Raw genomic sequence first — 20,394 nt, 5'->3', positions numbered from 1 at the left:
CTGACAGTGTTAGAGATATGCTGGTTTAATAACAGCACAATGTCTGTGTAAGCACCTAAATCCCAGATTGCAATGTCAATCTTAAGAAGAATTCCGGTTATGTAATACTGTACAAAAACACTTCTTTTACCAAAGGTGTCGAGACTACATTTCTTTCCATGTAGGGGATGGTGACTGTAATTAGAGCACTAATAACCTGTGTGAACAAGACCTTGTTGGAGTATTAATGAACCTGAGTGGGAGATCAGGCCAATCACTTACTTGTAGTCGCCTGTAAATTTAGTTTTCCATAGTTTACTAACATTAGCCTGTACTTCAGAGGAATAGGTTTCAAAGAGGAAGGACCGAAGACAGAATCTTGAGAGCTGCTATTAGTTAGATTTTGCTTTTTGGGGGTGGTTCAGTTTATTCTGATCCATTGTTTTTTATCTGATAACCAATTAACAATCCATTGAACTGCAAAGAGGTTAATGTTTAGTTAGGATAGCTTATTCATGATGCCAGAGTGGGAACTAGTGTCAGCTACTTTGGCTAAATCCAGATAAGCAGTGTGGACAGTAAGTCCTTCCATCTAGAGTATTGGTGATTTTTTCGAAGAAGCTAACAAGATTTAGAAGGCATGATCTTCCCTTGACAAAAACAAGCTGCGAAGGATCTAGAGTCTGCAGTTTGCAAGTTCTTATTGCTTAGTTCTACAACAATTTATTCTGTTGCTTTACAGATGAGGCTGCTGTGACTGCTGGGCTAATCGGACTTGGATCCATGGAGGACCCAACCTTATAGAGGGGGCTAACTATGGCATTTCTCCATTCTTCAGGTATATAGCGTGTGGTGAGACTTTCACTATAGATGTTTAGGAGAAGTTTAGCTAAGTGATGCTGTAAGCTTACCAGCAAGCAGAGCAGTATGTTTAGTTTTCTACTTGGTGGGGTTTATTTTTGGTTTTGTAGGGAATGTGAGACATGTTCAATATTGCTGATGGAGGGGTTGGCGGAACTCATACAGGGGATAAGGACACATACAGTAGGTGGAGTGAAATCAGTGCAGAATTTGTTAGCCAAGATGTTAATTGTGGATTTTGGGTCAGTGCAGACACTGGCATTGATTATGAATTCAGAGTATGGCAGGGTATTAGTATGCATTGTTGTACAGAACCAGAAAATGCCTTATGGCAGTCTTTTGTGTTGGTGACTATCCTGTGCTCGTAGGCAGCTTTGGTGATTCTTTTAGTATTCTTGGACTGCTTTCTAATTTGGTTAAGTTTTGTTTTATGAGCTGTGAGGGCAAGATTTGTATAAGGCATTAGGACCTTATGCTTCTTTTTCTGTAATTTGATGTATTACTGGCACTAGAGAGGCTGATTTTGAGCAGAAGGTGATGGCTAAATGGTCAGATTTAATTTGGGAAGGGAATACTTCAGGGGCTAAGCAGATGGCAGGTGAGTCTAGGAGGTCAGGGTTTGTAGTAGACAGAGTAACTATATAGTCTGGGGATTTGAAGTTGATGGTGATAATAAAAGACTGAGCATAACAGCTGTTGGATGTATACTAGACCAGCTGATATTTGGACAAAGTCTCCTTATAAAATGTTTTATTTATTTATTTTTTTTATTTTTAGCACCCTTATTGAATTATCGCTTGTGACATAGGCACATTTACATTTATATAAAAGTAATCAAACTGTATTAACATGTTAAAATTAAAAACATTATGCTTCACATATATTATTATATATCATATAACCTAAGCAACATTACATAAATTATTCAATTCCTGCCCCTTTTTTAAACAAGAAACATCTTTATTAAACCATCACTTATGACATGTGCAATCATACGTTTATATAAATGAAAACAACCCCCACCAACACAATCCTAGTTGCAAGCATTTTACATCACAAACCATACTGACCCACTCCCATTTGCAAACATTATGCATAACTTATACTGCTGGTGAAGTAAGTTTATATATTAAATATGTTCCTCCAGGAATATGTAGGGGGATGTAAGTACAGATAAAGTAAATTTATTTTGTCAAAAGTGATTTGGATTTGTACAAAATCAGTAATGAGGTCAATTGGGACAGGATACGTAGGAATAAGATTTCTAATAAATGTGGATAAAAAGTAAGAAATGGCAATCCCAGGAGGAATAGTGGCAGTGTTGTCTGTATACTAGATTCAGGATTCAATAGCTACACAGACTTGTATGCTCTCCAAATAAAGGAAATTCCCAAGTCTGCAATTTTGCCTCTGATGCTTATTATGTTGAACAGAGCCAAACTAATACATGGCAGATTGAAATTCATCAGCTTGGAGTGTTTAGTAATTTCAATTTGTCTAAAAAGGTACTATGACCCAGAGACTCCCCATACTCTGGAATAGACTGCCCATACATGTCAAGCAGAGTGCCTCATTGACCCTCTTCAAAAGGAACCTTGATGACTGGATGGGAGATAGGAAATTCACCCCGAGGATCATGTCAGTCACCCTGCTAGACAGGGGCCCAGAGAAGTAAATATTGTGGGGAAGAAATATCCAGGGAATTGTTATGGCTAGGCTTGCATAGGCCTTAGGGCCGATAGCCTAGTACCAATCTATGAACCTATGAACCTATGATGGTGGGAGAAGTTTTAGTCAGTATGTGAATTTTGTGAAAGACCTCTAAAGAAAGGTGCATCCCATCCTTGGCAAAGCAGTAAGGTCTGTCTACCATGTTCTCTTGGCATGTCACAGACTTAATCCCTTAGAACAGCTCAATTTATATAGCTATTCAATGAAGCCAATGATAGCTGGTTTATATTTAGGCATAATTTTATTCAAGGATAAAATACGTCTCAACAAAAGAGATTGCCACTTCCATAAGATCTATGATGAGACCTCCACCATGTCTCTGTTTACCTCCTCCAGGGTGGACAACCTGAAACTGTTCATCTCCAACATGAGCAGCAGTGAGGTCATTCACAAATTTTAGGCACTTCAGGACCTTCATGTCCCTGGTACCATCTGTAATACTAGCACATAAGACACTACTGATGGCTACCGTGCCCTTTGCAAGTCTGACGAGTGTAGAGTTTGTATGCCCGACAATGGAGTCAAGAGTAGCTAGAACATTTTTAGAATTAATGTCTATTGTAGTTGTGAGGTCATGTCTTATGGGACCTGCCATTTTAGCTCAGTAATTATTTATAGAAGTATATGCAGATGTGTTGATAGTAGGCACAGCTGTTGGTATACATACATGAGTAGCAGTTTAGGTGAGCAAGAGTCTGTGTGTGGATGGATTGCCAGATCATTTGTCTCGGAGGTCTTGAGTAGTTTTTTTCTAATCTCTCTGCATATGTGTACATGTAGGAGCATAAACGTTACAAGATCCAAGAGATATGCCTTGGTATATGTAAATGGTGGATCCCTATCACAACACTGACACGCCACAAACCCGACACTCAAAACAATGACACCAAAACATCGAAAACGCACAAAACCGACAGCTCACAAAACCGAACACCATAACACCGACACACAAAATGTAAACTACACATTACACACAACTATACATGCACTAACCCTAACCCAAACCCTAACCCTAAGGCCCGACACTACCGCACACTTACCCTACCCGCACCCTAACCCTAACTCACTTAACCCGCCACTAAACCTACATTCCGTCACTATCGCACGCTTACCCTACCCGCACCCTAACCCTAACTCACTTAACCCACCACTACACCTAAAGTCTGTCACTATTGCACACTTACCCGCACCCTAAGTCTGACACTACCGCACACTCACCTTTCCCGCACCCTAACCCTAAATCCCACACTATCTCACACTTACCTGTCTGCTCCCTAACGCTAAATCCCTCACTATCGCACACTTACCCATCCGCTCCCTAATGCTAAATCCCTCACTATCACACACTTACCTGTCCGCTCCCTAACACTAAATCCCTCACTATCACACACTTACCTGTCTGCTCCCTAACGCTAAATCCCTCACTATCGCACACTTACCGACTCGCGCTCACACGTTGCCCATGTTGGTGTTTCGGCTGTCGGGATTTCACCTTGTCGATCATCTGTCTCATCGGTCTTCTTAGCGTCGGTGTTTCGGCGTGTTGATGAAGTCAAGGGGACCCATAAATGGTATATGTAAATGCATCTCTTGTTGCTGGATTTTATGTTAGGTAATAAAAAGCAGTGAGCTATCACGGAATGAGGAGATATGAATGAACCTTAGATATTTCACTTGTTAGTTACTAAGTCCCATACAGTCTGTCTTATTCCGAGATAAGCTGAGGAATGTGGCAGGAACCAGCTAGCATTGCCATAGTCTGTCTCAGCAGTCCACATCATGGAGTACCATAAATACTGGCATTTTCCTCTTATTTTATGACTTTCTTTCCTAAGTTTCCTAAGGCAGTACTGTATATCAACAGAAGTAGAACACTTTCTTTGCTCTGAGTTGTTAGAACTGATGTATCATAGTGATTTATTTATTGACATTTGATTACTGGGAAAGTCCAACCGGGTTGGTGCCCATTTTCAGTGAAGGTCCAGGGGGAAAGCTCCTAAGTACTACAAAACATTTTAAGAAGAATGACTTTACAATCTTCAAATATAATACTACAAAAACATCTACAGTTTAAATAATAATACTAAATTAGACATGACATGAAATCATTGGTTAAGAACAGATACAACTTATATTACAATAATTTAATGTTAGAGAAATTTTAGCCAGTTTAGAGAAATTAAAGGTAAATTATCATAATACAAACAGGAAGGAGTTAGAATATGAAGAGAAAGAGAAAACAGGGTTATGACATAGCTAGAAATAGAGTCAAGGAAGAGAAATTGATTGAAGTAAGGAAGTGAGTGAAAAAGAAAGAGTAAGGAAGTGTAAGGCATGAATAGGCTCTTGTTCATATTTAAGGGTATAGTCTAGCCTCAGTATATGCAAGAAGAGACATAGATTTTGGCTAGGAAGTCTTTCAGAATGGCTTTAAAGGACTGGAAGAGGTTATTGATCTGATGGATATAGGTAAGGAGTTCCAGGCCTTAGCAACATGGTAGGAGTACAAATTGGCTAGCAGATTTGACAGATTTGTGGATAGAGAGGAATTTTTAGTTACTGTAATGACCTATTGGAAACATAGTTGTGTACAATGGTATTTATTGCTGGACAAGCAGATGGATGCTGGATAATTTTACAGATGTTACAAAGTTGTGTATATGAAGGCTATTAGTGCTATACAGTGGTGGGTTCTAAAAGTGGTATTTGCTGCAAATGTAGCCACTTTATTATAGCATTATTTAAGTTTTGGGTTTTGTGTTGCCTAAGGATAATAAGAATGAGAGCACCATTAAGTAGTGAGGGGAGGATGTAAGCAGTAAGTAGGAAGTAGTGACACGTGTAGTTTTAGTTGCATTGGTGAGAATGTGTTTGGCTCTTTAAAGTATTCCTAGTGTTTAGTGAATTTGTTTATGCAGTTTTGTATATGCAGGTCAAATTTAAGATCAGCATCCACTATCATCCCTAATAAATTGCTATGAGTGACTTCAATGGTTATATTATTAAGAGAGATGATTTTAAATGTTGTTTTTTCACAAGAGAGGAATTTGAGGGGGATATATATATATATATATATATATATATATATTTTTTTTTTTTTTTTTTTGTGGATTGAGCATCACTTGTTCATAGGTTCATAGGTAGGTACTAGGCTATCGGCTCAAGGGCCTACGTAAGCCTAGTCAACAAAGTTCCCTGGCTTACGCCAACCCAAGAAAGTTAATTTCCTGTGCCCCTGTCAAGCAGAGCCACAGAAGTGATCTTCGGGGTGTATTTCTTATTTCCCATCCACTCATCAATATTTTTCTTGAAGAGTGTTAATGAGGAACTTTGCTTGACATAGATGGGTAGCTTGTTCCAGAGTATGGGAAGTCTCTGGGACAGGAATCTATCCCTCCAGCAAGTCCTGTTTATTGTGGTGATAAGGTTTAGGTCTCTAGAGCATGTAGCTCAGAGGGATTTCTTTAGGTGTAGCATGTCCAACAGCTCTGGGTTTGACATACCTTTATATGTTAAGCAGAGATCACGTCAGAGTAGGTGATATGCTACAGAGTAAAGCTGGAGTTTTTTGAGACGGTCAATGTAGGGCATCTGTTTGAGGCCAGTAATTCTCTTTCAGAGGTACTTCTGTTGCCTTTCCAGCTGCTGCAGATGTCTTGTGAGGTACATTCCAAAAGGGGCGTTGTACTCTATAATGGGTCTAATGAGTGTCGAGTAGTGGGGAACAATGACCTCTTTTTTCCTGGATGAGAACCCTTTTGTGATGAGGTGTGCCATGTAGAAGGATTTCCTGACTACTGTGGTAATGTGATTATCAAAGGAGAGACTACTGTCCACCTCGGTTCCAAGGACTCATCACACATTCGGTGTTAAGAAGACTGCTGCCTATGTGGTAGTTCATGGGTACAGAGTTTTTACCAAAGGGGATAACAATGCACTTTTTGGCATTGAGCTTGAGGCCATAGCTCTGACACCAGGCATCTGTCTCAGTGAGGCCCTTCTGTAGGATGTCCACATCATTTGGGGTCTCGACTATAGCTCCTAGTTGCAGTCATCTGTGAACTTCATTAGCCAGAGGCCTTCTGTGTTAGCCTGTACTTCAGAGAAGTAGATACCAAACAGGAGAGGTCCCAGGACTGAACCCTGTGGTACTCCACTTGTCACTGGTTTGAAGTCAGCTTTGGAGTCTGCAGCTTTTACAGTGTGGGTTCTGTCAGTGAGCCATTTGGCAACCCATCTTGTGACATAGGGATTTATACCTAGTTTAGTGAGTTTAGCTATAATTCCAGAATGGGGGATGGTGTCGAAAGCCTTGGTGAGGTCAAGATAGGCTGTGTGAACCACCTCACCCTCATCTATGGCTTTGGTGACTGCCTCAAAGAAGTCGACCAGGTTCATGAGGCAAGAACTACCTTTCACATACCCGAATTGGGTGGGGTCCAGAGTTTGGAGGTTACCAATGTCTTTGTTTATGAATTCCATGATGATATGTTCCATGGCCTTGCAGACCAGGCTCATCAGGCTAATAGGGTGATAGTTCCCAGGATCAGTGGTGGCTCCCCCTTTGTGGAGTGGGTTAAATGTTGCTGTGTGCCATTCAGTGGGCACAAAGCCTGATGTAAGGCTACAGTGTGAGTTACAAAACCATGTTTTAGTTGCTGTTAAAGCTTCCTGAGTAATTTTTTGAGATGTGCCAGGTTGTTAGATGTGCATACAAATATGGAGTTACCTGTGTATTGCATTAGGGAGACCTGTTGTTTGGTTGTGTGTTGGGTATTACTGAGAATGTTAAAGAGGAGGGGACCAAGGATAGGGCCTTGTGCTACACTGGTGGTGACAGGGAGGTATGGCGAGAGGGTGGTGTGCCATTTTAATGACTGATACCTGCTGAACAGGTAGCTTTTGAACCATAGAAAAGTGGGCTGAAGTAGATATAGTGAGGATATTTAAAGTAGACGTTTGCTGTGGCAAACTATTTCAAAGGCTTGGACAAGTCTAGAAATAAGAAACTAGTTTAACATTAACCCTAGCTTTATTGGCAGTATCTGTAAAGGTTAGAAGTACAGTGTTAGTACTATGCGAGGGATGGAAGCTGTGCTGTGTGAGATAGGAGTTCTTCCTGCAGGAGACAGTTTATCAATTGTTTTTGAATGCATTTTTTCAAGTATTTTACATGTCTAAAGTTAATAATGTCTGTTAAATTTCCTGCTTTGTATAGAGCGATAATATGAGACTTTTTCCAGAAAAAAGTAATATGGGGATTCCTGGACTGACCTGTTTATAATGATTGAGACAGGATAGGCAATGTTATTGGCTGTCTTGGATCCTTGAGACGGCTTTTTCTTTACTAGATTTGCGGCTGGCTCTTGGTTAGTGAAGCTTTCATTGCGGGATGTTATTTAAATAATGCATTTTGCCTATACAAAATAAGTAGAATGCAAATGCAGGATAGAGAAAAATGTGGAAAGAATGGCAAAAATATAAAATATCACAATATCTTAAAAACTTTAGAATGCCTGCAACAGTACTAAAAAGCAAATAATTGAAGACAAAACACTATACTTTTAACAACTTTCAGAACAGTAGTAAATACAACCCTAAAAAATTCTGGTCAGCCATTAAAAAAATCTTACATCCTAGCCAGAATTTCAATCCTAATCACACTTGCAATAACTTACCTCTTGAAACTGCAACAGAATTCAACCCTTATTTCATAGATAGTATAGTATCCCTATCCGAGAATTAACTTAACATCCAATTCCAACCCTGCCCAGCAGCCACATATCATCACATCTACTTTCACCTTCAAATGCCAAACCTTTGCCCATGTTCTATGCAAAACTACTCTAAAGCAAATGCCAGTCATGCTGTACTTCAACTGATGACCTTCCAAACGAATTGTCACTAGAGATGTCGGAACTCTGTTCACTGAAACAGTTTATCCATAATTACCTCTCTCAGAATATAGATTTTTGTCAATTCAAAAATTCATCTTATTTACTTACTACTTGGATTAGTTCTAGAAAAGAATGTGATTTTATTTAAAGAAAAGTACTATTTGCAAAAAGTGGGAGTGGTAATAAGCACAACACATGCCAATTCATATGCAAATTTAGTGTAATAGATTGGGAGAAAAAATATGTCTTGCTCTCTGAGCTTTACAAAACACATGTTTTACATTATACACATTTTGTTGAGGATGCCTTCCTTATTTGGAGAGGTGATGCTGACAGTCTGTGATTATTTTATAGCTATCTGGAATTGACAACTGATTTATTAAGATTTGACATTAAGAATTCTGATTTATCTGTAGATATCTTGGATGTTACTATTACTAAATATGGAAACAGTCATAATGCTACTATATTTAAGATATAATGTGGACATAATTCATATCTACATAGAGACAGTATGCAACCAAGTTATATTTTTGATAATATAGTCAAAGGGCAATTTATAAGGACAGCCAGACTAATGTCAGATGATTCTAAAATAGCGACAACTCTTGATGAATTTGCTAATGATTTTAAAGAGAAAGAACACAAGATGAATGTTGTTGTTTGTCTTTCGGCTTTTCCCACTTAGGGGTCGCCACAGTGGAACTTTGGTCCGCTAATGATTGGCAGTTGGTTTTTTATGGTGACGAGTTGCCAGCCCGACACGGCGACGCCCAACCTTTAATGAAGGCACGCCCATTCAACGCATGTCTTTCGAACGCCCACTCAACCGTTGGGAGGACATGCAGACTCTACACAGAAGGCACTCCCAACCCAAGCCAAGAATCGAACGGCAGAACCTCTTGCTGTGAGGCAACAACGCCACCGCTGCACCACCGCAGAAGTCAAAGAACACAAGATGAATGATATACTTTAATATAGGGAACTGATATATTCTTAATGTACAGCTAAAGATAAATCATATTTTAACCCCAATAGGGTAAAGACTTGAAATACCTAGTATAGATAGGATATCTTTCCCTTTGACATATTTGAGAGATGCAGGTGAGCTATGTAATAATTTCAAAAGAAATGGTGTATTCTCACCACATATAATAAGTTATTGGGTAAGTCACCAGATTTTGCTTTTATAAATAAAAAGAATTTAAAGAGATTACTATACAAACTTACTACCAGTTAGAAAAGATTTTAGAGTTTTTACTTTTTCATGATGGGATGAGATTGTTTAGTTTCTACATATATAAATCATACTGATACATTTTTTAATCCAGAAACAGGATGGACATTTTTTTGACATTACGCTAATTACAATATTAGACATTTACTTTATCTAGTCTTATGCAGAACTGCAGCGCATATTGGTTGGTATGACAAATCATTCTTCTAGAGAAGATATTTATGAATGGACACGACATAAGTAGAAAGAAAAACACTAACACACTGACACAACATATCATGGAAAAAGGAGTTAAGCATAGTTTTTGTTTTACAACTTATACATGTTAGTTTAAGATGAGGAGATATTGTTAACTCAATGTTTCAATGGATTCTTCAGTTGGAAGCTTTTAGAACTCCTGGTTTAAATGACTGTATCTTTAAAAACTGTTTTGAAAGAGAAGTATTTTAAGCATTAATTAACTAATCTGAATAATTATGATGTCATAAATTGATGTAGACATGAGGACTTTTAAATGTTTTAGAATCCGCTTGATATAGCACAAAGTGAAAACCTGTTTGCATTGTATAGATTTTATGGCTGCTCATCAAATAAATAAATTATGACTTGGATCTTTGAACCTGCTTTTTCTTTTTCAATTTACATTGTTAATTTTCAGTCTCTTCAAGGCTGTTTAGAATATTTAAGAAAGTTCTATTGAATTAATTTACATCATCTAAGGGAAGGATTTGTAGGATGTTCCAGTTAATAGATGATAGGGTAATAATGAATATTTTTGGGTTAAAGTTGGACAGGTTGTGTGTTGTTTTTATAAACATCCTGTTTAAGTGGATGGGTGAGACAACTGGTTGTAAAGATTGGTTGATAATCAGTGAGAGTGTCTGACATTTTACCTGTGGTGGTGAATTTGCTAGGGTCTGATACTAGGATCCAGTCTAATATGGATTTTAATGTCTTGCTGTAATATGTGGGGATATTAATTAGTTTTGCGAAACTGTATAAGTTCATATTAGATGTAGGGGAGTTGGAAGTTATACCTAATCAACTGATACTGACATCATCTAGTAGTATTTTTTTTCTTGTGGAATTGTTATGGATAACAAATTCAGGATATGGTCCAGTCTAGCCTTATTGTCACCAGGAGGGAAGTAAAGGACAGTAATGCATATTTGTTTATATTTGTTTATTTTCAGGAAAGTAGCAAGATGATCTGATTAACTGAATTCTGGTACTGGTTTGTTGGAAGGGGAAATGTGGTACTTGTAAGGAAATATTAAAGCAATGCCACCACCTTTCATTTTTATATGGTCATTACAGATATTATAGCATGGGGTAAAATTTCGGAGTTGTTTATACTGTGTTTAAGCCAAGTTTCCATTACAGCAAGAATATCAGGCTTGTATTGGATGATCCAGGCATGTAGCTCAGTAATTTTATTTCTTATGCTTGTAATATTTATCGAAGCAAAAGTTTGAATACTGGTGTTGGGGTTGACTGTTGTGGGGTTAGAGTAGTGTGTTAGAGAATTGTCTTGATGTCAGTTGTGATAGGTGGGGGCAGGATTAGAGTGAATGTTTCCATCTAGGAGGAGTTTAGTACATTGGAGCATTATTAATTCTTGATTCCATTATAACTTTGTCTCACCACTACTCACGTCTGCTTAGTAGCAGAATATTTTATAAGCATGCCATTATGTCTTTAGCTAATTCTATTTTGTGTTATATTTACTGACTTCATTATCACACTGCCCAAGGTCTCAGATATATGAATACCTGCACTGACTGGCTGTCACCGAATCTGATTGGGGCTGTCACTGTCTGACTAATGATTAAGGGGGTCACAGTTTCCCATGGCTAATATCAGAAATTAAAGAATTAAAGAAGTGCTTTATATAATGCTTGGATTACTTAGAAGCAGAATCATGTAGATGAAACTCTGCAAAATCACTACCTTAAACATGAATAGAGTGGCCACTAAGTCTCCCGAAACCACCTTTCATAGAAACTGTCAACAATGGTATATTCCACTCGTCTCTTCTAGAAAGCTGTTAAAGAACTAACAAGGACAGTCCCTCATCCTCCATGATCTATTTCACATTCCTCCAAGTGTATAACCCCTTGATATTCATAAATTGTGCTATTGTATGATAAACACATAAAACAATCAAAACTCAGTCACCTGTATTTTTAACGTACCCATTTTTATTTCAGATAACACATCTGACATTCTTCCCTCATTTCACTTCAAAACTCTCTTGCAATGCTTTCTTAAAACTACTCTATAACTGGCAGGAATTCCTCTTCCAAAACGTTTATACTTCACTAGCCTTTCTAAAAAATGACTGTTCCCTCCACAGCCAAAATTTGACCCACATATTCAACCTCTCCCTCACATCAAGTTCCCATTGACCCCAGTTCAAGCATGTCTTAAATTCCCCCTTTCCCAAAATATAGCATCTTCTTGTCCCTCATGATCTTTAACCTTTGCCCATTCACACAAATTCTTGAAAAATATTTTATAACAAATTCATTGAGAAAGTATGACATCATCACTTATCTCCAAGTCGCTTTAGTGTAGGGTTTAGCACCAGAACTGTGCTCTGTACTGTAATATGCATAATTACAATAACACAAGCAAAGGATTCTTTACTGTTGTCTTATTCAGAGATATGATTAGAGGCTTCAAAACAGTCAGCCATCTCACTTAAAAAAGAAAAAAAAAGAAAGAAAGAAAAAAAAAACAACCAAAGCACAATATGTCAGCCCCGGTTAATCTAAACTGGTGCACAGGTTACCATTACCATAGTACCTTCTGATTTGCCATTGGATTCAGCACATCACATGTTGCTTCTTTAATTTCTGGTGTCCATCAAGGCTCTGTGATAGGACTCAGCTTTCTGTCATTGTATCTTCATTACATCCCTTTTGACCTTCCCTCACTCAGTATTACAATGTACACAAATGACATTCTTCTCCTTGACTCTAATAAATCCTCTATTGTTTTACAAACTAAACTGCAACATGTGTTTAACCTACTCAGGAACTGGATAACCAAAAATAATTTTACCATGAATGCAAAATAATGATAATAATAATAATAATAGTAATAATAATAATAATAATAATAATAATAATTTATCAATAATGCAAAAAAAACCCCCACTTGGATGGTATTTACTATTTAATTGTAAAGCTTTTATCATCGAGTAACTTTTTTTATGTTCACAACATATAAATGATTCTAAAAGCAGCACTTAGAATATTGGGAAAAATCAAAATTGCACACATTTTATGTTATATGTACTGCACTTTCTATATGATTATTCTTTTGTCTACATAATATTGAATGTTCTATTTTATTTCTTTATTTATTTGGTTGATTGGTTGATTAGTTTCTTTGTTTGTCTTTTTGTTGACTGAAAATGTCCACTGGGTGTTGAACCTCATTTCAGAGGAGGCACCAAACTCATATAACATTTAAGAGAGAGGTAAACAATAATTAAGACTGAATGCAAACATGGAAGCTAACAAATGCTGAACAAAATATGTTTACAAACATGCATGCAATTGTACGTTGAACTAGCAGGTAGCATCTAGCTTGAGAAGGTACACACATATATTTTGAATTTCCAAAGCTGAATGAACATTGTTAGACAACCTAGATAATCACATTCATATTATACTGCTGGCAGTTTATGGGACAGGCAAAGAGGATTTATTCAGGTAGCTAGCAAAGACTTAACCATGAGTAATGGAGGAATTGTTGCAATTTAGGTTTGAATAAATGTGGTTTGCCAAGACTCCTAAGTGGGAGTGGGAGGAAATTCCAAGACTTGGAGACCTGGTTGGAGAATCTCCTACTGTATTGGAGGAATTCATGACTGGGAGTAGATAATTAAAGTTACAGCAGAGGGGAGTATGGTAGAAGCATAGAGTCCACAGCTGGGCATCTTCAGGATAGTGCACCAGACTGTGTGGTACTTGTAATTTGGAGAAGGTAATTTGGTGGAGTAACCCTAACTAGTGCAGATGTTTAAGAACAACAATATGGTTAGAAAATGGTTTGCTGGATGCAAAAGTAGCTATTTTATTGTTTATAGATTCATAGGTTCATAGGCATGTACTAGGCTAATGACCATTAGGACCTTTTTAAGCCTAGCCATGCATTGCAAATCTCTGACAAGTTCTGGTACCCTTGATAAGTGTAAGCAGGGGCTTGGTAAATGAAACATGTACAAGCAGGAGCCTGCAAGATAAAATACTTACAGTTTTTTTCTGTCTATTAGAGATACAGGTGCTAAACTGGGGATGAATTTCTGGTTCCCCATCCAATTCTCCAAGTTACATTAAATTGGGTTAGTGAGGAGCTCTGCTTCACATGGATGGGGGAGGCTGTTCCAGAGAAGAAGGAGTCTTTCTGATACATACCTGTCTCTCCAGCAGGCCCTAGTTATATCACAGGCAAGGCTTAAGTCTTTAGAATGGGTAATTCTGGTGCTGTTTATTTTGCGGTTATGCAGGAGGTCCATCATGGTGGGGTTCGACAGTGCCCTATATGCTAGACATAGATCTCCCCTCAAAAGCCTGTAGGTAATAGAATACAGGGATGGGGCTTTGAGGCACTATACATAGGATATGTTACTTACACCCTGGATTATTTTAGTGAGGAACCTTTGTGGTTATTCCAATTGTTGGATGTGCCTGGTTAGGTACATACCAAAGGGGGCATTGTACTCAATGATAGGTCTGATGAATGCTGAATATAGTGGAACAATGACCTCCTTGGACCTAGATGCCATACCTTTGTTTATAAGTTGCACAAGATAGACTGATTTCCTCACTATTGGAGAGACATGATGGCCAAAGACTAGATTACTGTCTAAGTATGTCCCCGAGTCCCTGCATCCTTGCATAGGATTTATCTGAACATTTCCACATAGGCAGCAGTGTTCTCAGGGTTTGCGTGTCTTGAAATTTTTCAAGGTTATCACTTAATAGTAGGAAGCTGACCTTAGAGTAGTCCCTGAACATTCCAGGGATACAGGTTTTATTTTTACTTTAAAGGAGATTGATTTGTGGTTTGACCCTACAAGAAAAGACATTACACTGGGGGGTGTGCAGCACTCTTCCATATTAGTGAGGACCAGATCTGGTATGTTTGCACACCCTGTTGGAGTACTGACAATCTGGTCCAGGGTGTTTACAAAATCCAGGAATCTCTGAGGCTGCATGTTTGGTGTCATACAGGATTCCAAGTTAATAGTGGAGTAATTACAGTTGCCCATGAATATGATATTGAGTTGGATAGTGAGTGTTTCCAATAAGTTTAAATACTTATTATGGGTTTCCTGTGTCATAGTGGGGGATCTATAGCTTCCAAAGAAGTGGTATAGGATTTTGTCTAAGGTGATTTGAACACTGAGAAGCTCAAGTGCATTGTCCTGTTTGACCAGGCTTGAGGTATATTTGTTTTTTATGTAAATAGAGACAACTCCACCTTTAGTCCCTGTCTGTGTAGTAGCAGATCTAAATGTGTGGAAGGCTTTATAGTCTTGCACTGCCGATGTGCTATCTGTGGCTTCAAACCATGTCTCAGTAACTACACATAGTATTCTTTAGGGTGAGGAGGGCTTGCAAGTAGTAACATTTTTTGTTTAGACTCCTAGCATTGAGCAGTAATACCTTTAGATTTTCTTGGTTTTGATTTGTTATGTCAGAAGTACTTTCAGTTTGGCATTGCCAAAAAAAGTTGGAAGACAATGTTTTAGCTAATATTCAAAAGCCTAGAGAGGAGGAGTTAAAGAGATTAACTAATAAACTATGCTCTAGTAAGCCTTACCTTAATGTTATAAACCATAACACACTTTTTTGCTTTGTACTAGAAAATGCTGTAGATCCCCAAAGCACCATGTTCTAACTGTCACGTCTTCACTGTAAACTAAAAAAATCACTGATGGTTTTGTGTGGGCAACAGATCGCGGTTCCAAAGGTGAAGCAGAACCAATAGCTATTTACTGCTTTGCATGGCAGATCAACACAGACAATTAAGATTGTGATCTACTAACGAGCTTCATCCTATAATCATGGCTATGATTCCCTTAGCTGACATTTCTCTTTTGTGTGACTTTGAACAAGTCACTTAGGCAATGGGAGCACTTCTGGGTGTAAACTATTTAGCTATATTCATAAATGAATGCATTTTATGAATTAAAGTCCTCTTTTGTCATATTAAAACAACAGCAAGCAAGATGTATATATATAAACAACAAAGACTATCAGTGAGTCCCAGCTCTACCTTCCAATAAAATTTATTTCGTTGAACTGTTCAACGAAATAAATTTTATTGGAAGGTAGAGCTGGGACTCACTGATAGTCTTTGTTGTTTATATATAAAGTCCTCTTTTCCCTGCCTACTGCAAATCCTCCAGCTCATCTCCTCTCAGTCTCATGATGTAGCATACTAAAACATCAAAATGAGTCTGCTATTCCCTTTTTCTGCCTTCTGTCCTTTCAGCATACTGACTTCAAATGATAGCCAAGAGCCACTGTCAAGTAATGCAAACACATTACGGTTTTCCTGTCTTCTTCTGTACAGTTAAATTCCTGCCACCTTTCCTTTTCTACCATCCTAGTATACTCTGCTGCTGTTGATGATAGCATGTAGCACTTCCTCTCACCGTATGAGGTACTTGTCAAATGAATCCATCTCGACTTTGATTGCTTATGCTTTATATAACATATGAGATAATAGATATGATCATACTGCGAGGCATCCATAATGCTCTTAATTACAAAACAGTCCTCACTCACACACATTTATTATTTTATTTAGTAGGTAGGTTAATTAGGCAACTTGGATTTTTAATCAAAAGTATACTTTCCTGCAGGGATTAAATCAAAAATAAGCAGAAACACTAAATGTCTAAATAACAAATCCAACCCATATGCATTCTAGTGTCTGGTGAAGGAAGTAAGGACAGAAAACTGGCAAATAATTCAAGGGAGCAAATTTCAAGCAGTAGGTCTCAGATGGCAAAAAGTCTATACTGGGATGATAAGCATCAGAGCAGTGAAGTCTGAAAATTTGTGAGATCTGGAGTTTTGCTTAATAGAGATGACACAGTGTTAGGCCTTACACTGATCCATGTGGTGGATGTTATACAGAAGTGTGTCAATTAGGAAAGTAAGACCTTAGCTAACTGGTAGCCATCCAGTCTGCTTTACTGCATAGACGTGGCAAAGCTTCATGCCTGCAGTTCTGCATTGTCCATACTTTTAATAAAGTTCTGGAAGAGGTGCAGCCTTGATAACAGCAGAGTATTCTATGACTGGGTAGTCGAACTTACATGCCAGTTGTAACCCCAGCCTGTTTTTTTTCAGCAGGTTTGTAATACCGTTACATTGTTCAAGCACTGTTATAATTTTGCTTCCCACATTCTGTATATGAGTGGAGAAGGAAAGCAGTGGGTTAGACCACACCCCCAATATCTTCTATGGACTCTACATTTTCCAGAGGACCACAGTTTGGACTAATAAGTTTCTACATTTCATGGCTTAAGATGAGGAACTAATAAGTGCCAAAAATCAGTTGCACTGGCTTTGTTAAGATTGGATTTGAGTCTCATGTGTTCCCAAGTTTTACCTCTTGTGTTATGGGCAAAACAGGGAAAAACTAAGGAAAATTCCCCCAAATTTTGAACATTTTTAAATGCTATATTATTAGCTTAAAACTCAAATTAATTTCTAATTTTAGGAGGGATGAAGCTGAAGCTTGAAAGCAAATTAGGGCATTCCCTCCAAATTCTGGACGGTTGAAAGGCATTAGTGATAAGTGGGTCCAGCATCAGTAGAAGCTGTCTGCTAGCTGCCATCTTGCCTGCAGATGATTTCTGTGACATCACTAGAACCATTTACAGAATGTCTGTGTCCATTAGAGACATAGGTGCCAAACCAGGGATGAATATCCTGTTCCCCATCCAGTTGTTACACTTGAATTGGGTTAGGGAGGAAGTCTGCTTCACATGGATGAGGAGCCTGTTAAAGAAACAGGGCAGTGTCTGGGATACATGCCTGTCTCCATAGCAGATCCTATTTATATAACAGGCAAGGATTAAGTCTTTAGAATGGGTAATTCTGGTGCTGTTTTTTTTTTTGTGTGGATATGCAGGAGGTCTATCTGTTCCCCGTCAGAAAAGCGAATGCTGAAAATAGCAAACGCTCTTCTGTTGAACTGTAAAGTCCGAAAGCTGAGAATGTCGAAGTCACATTACAGTGATTTTTTTTCCCAGGGAAAAAAATCTCTGGGCCGACCTCAAGACTTCTCTGTTTTCTCCACCGTGGTGCGATCTCGGAGTTGGTATATTTAAGTTGGGGGGTGTGGGGAGGGGCAAAGCTCTCCACTTTATTATATTTGTATTTTTTTTTTTTAGATCAGTGATTTTTTTTTCCCTGGGAAAAAAATCACTGATCTGTGGCTGACATTTTTGGCTTTCGAACTTTATAGTTTGACAGAATAGCATTCGCTATTTTTAGCATTCACTGTTCTGATATAGACACGGTCAATCAGCGTGGAGTCTGACAATGTTCTATATGTCAGGCATTGATCTCCCATCAACAGCCTGTAGGAGACAGAATACTGGGATAGGGCCTTGAGGCAGTCTACATAGGACATGTTACTTACATCCTGTATTCTTTTAGTGAGGAACCTCTGTAGAGATTCCAGTTGTTGGATATGCCTGGTTATATATCAGATGAATGCCGTATAAAGTGGAACAATAACTTCCTTGGACCTAGATGCCATACCTTTGTTTATAACTTGGGCAAAATAGAAGGATTTCCTCACTACTGTAGACATGTGATAGTCAAAGGCTAGATTACTGTCTATACATTTGTCTTTAAGTCCCTGACTACTTGGTCAACTCTAAGGGGTGTGTTGTCAATATGATAGTTACCAGGGGTGGATGACTTCCCGAAGGATACTATTTTGCATTTCTTGGCATTTTGTGTTAGTCCATGGCTCAGACACCAGTTGTTTGTGTGTGTCAGCTCTTCCTGGATAAGTTTTGTTTCAGTATGGGATTCAATGAGAGTTCCTAATTTGCAATCATCTGCAGATTCAGTCAGCCACAGACCACTGACATTGGCCTTGACTTTAGCGAAGTAATTGCCAAAAAGGCATCTTGCTATACTTATTTCCCCATCTGTCTGTTCCCCTTCTTTTTCATGTAGTCTCTTCATAAGCCTTTACCAGCTTAACATTTCCATTAGCAGGAGGAAGAGTAGTTTGCCTTTTATAACTTTATGCTGCACTTGCACAGGATAGTGTATTAGCTCTTGAAGTTCTTTTTAAACCATTCACTTCATGTGTCAGTTCCCTTCTCTATCATGGGTATAAGGGTGCATATAAAAATCCAAATTATTGGTCCAACCAGAGAAGGTAGACTTTATTCACAACAGTGGATGGCTTATATTAAACTAAAAATTCTAAAATCACTTACACAAATGGTGTGGCACTGGTAGAAGAGGCTGTATACATGGCAGATACCTGAAGAGTGGACTGAAAGACATATTGGTGCAGAGGATGAGCAAGATGTTGGCAAGGTATGCATCACTGCAAAGCTTCATAACAAGGGGGAACAATGCTCCCCTACTCCACGTAATCTGTAGAGTGAAAGGTAAATGTAGCAATATAAGTCTATCTGTACTGACTGACTTTCAACCTTCAGACCAAGTTCGCTATCAATGAGCAGTTGGCTACATTCCTTTGCATGGTGCAGATACTCTATAACAAAAGAGAGATCACTCTTGCAGAACCCAGGCAGGGGCAAATGAATGGAGACACTGCTTTGAGCCCAGTCACAATGTGCCTGCCTGGTACTGCAAGAGTCATACAAATGAACACTAGCCCAGTATGCAGAGAATGTTATACCTGGGTGCTGATGTTCATACATCTCAATTATCCAGATTTCCACAGAATGTCCAGATTTTTGGCTCATATTTTTGGTGTGTTCCTCATAAAATCTATAGTTTTCTGTCAAATTGCTGGGATGAGTATTGAAGTCATTAAATAATGACATGCCTTTGAGGTTCAGACTTCAAATCCTTCAGAAAATGTATGTTAAAACAAACCCTGTTACTCTTGCAACTTTATAAGTTTATAAGAGCAATATTTAAAATATGTCCCTCTTTTTGGGCCTTCATCCCCCATCTTGTTGAGCTTTGTCCAGATTTCTTGCACTAAGAGGTTGAGAGGTATGGTGATGTTCCTTTAATAACCTACAGTTTGAAATGTAAGAGTTTTAGAGTCTTTCAGTGTATTAGCAGAGCCTGAGTGGGATATTCTGTCAAATACCTTGGCTATACCATATGTGTAACTGATTTTAGAAGTGGATGTCTCACACTATGATAATTTCTTTTACTGTGAGGCAGACGGGACCATTTGTGTACTGAGTGGTTCATTCTTCTTCTGACTAAGAACAGAAGTATAAATATTCAGAATTTACATTTACACAGTTCCCCTCCACCTTACCCTAAATGTGACATCTCTTTATTGTATCACGGTCTGTTTGATTCCTCATTTCTTTATTGCGTTAAAATAAAAGTCGTAGAGGTGTCTGTAGATGCTTCTTCAGGCCCAGGCTCATGCCTAATGAATGCAGTTTTTCTGTCTTATTCCCCATTTCCTCATCCA

The sequence above is a fragment of the Protopterus annectens genome, chromosome 1.part0, assembly GCF_019279795.1.
Source record: "Protopterus annectens isolate FY-2018-M chromosome 1.part0, PAN1.0, whole genome shotgun sequence".
Lineage (NCBI taxonomy): Eukaryota > Metazoa > Chordata > Ceratodontiformes > Protopteridae > Protopterus > Protopterus annectens.
This window is presented reverse-complemented; position numbering follows the sequence as displayed.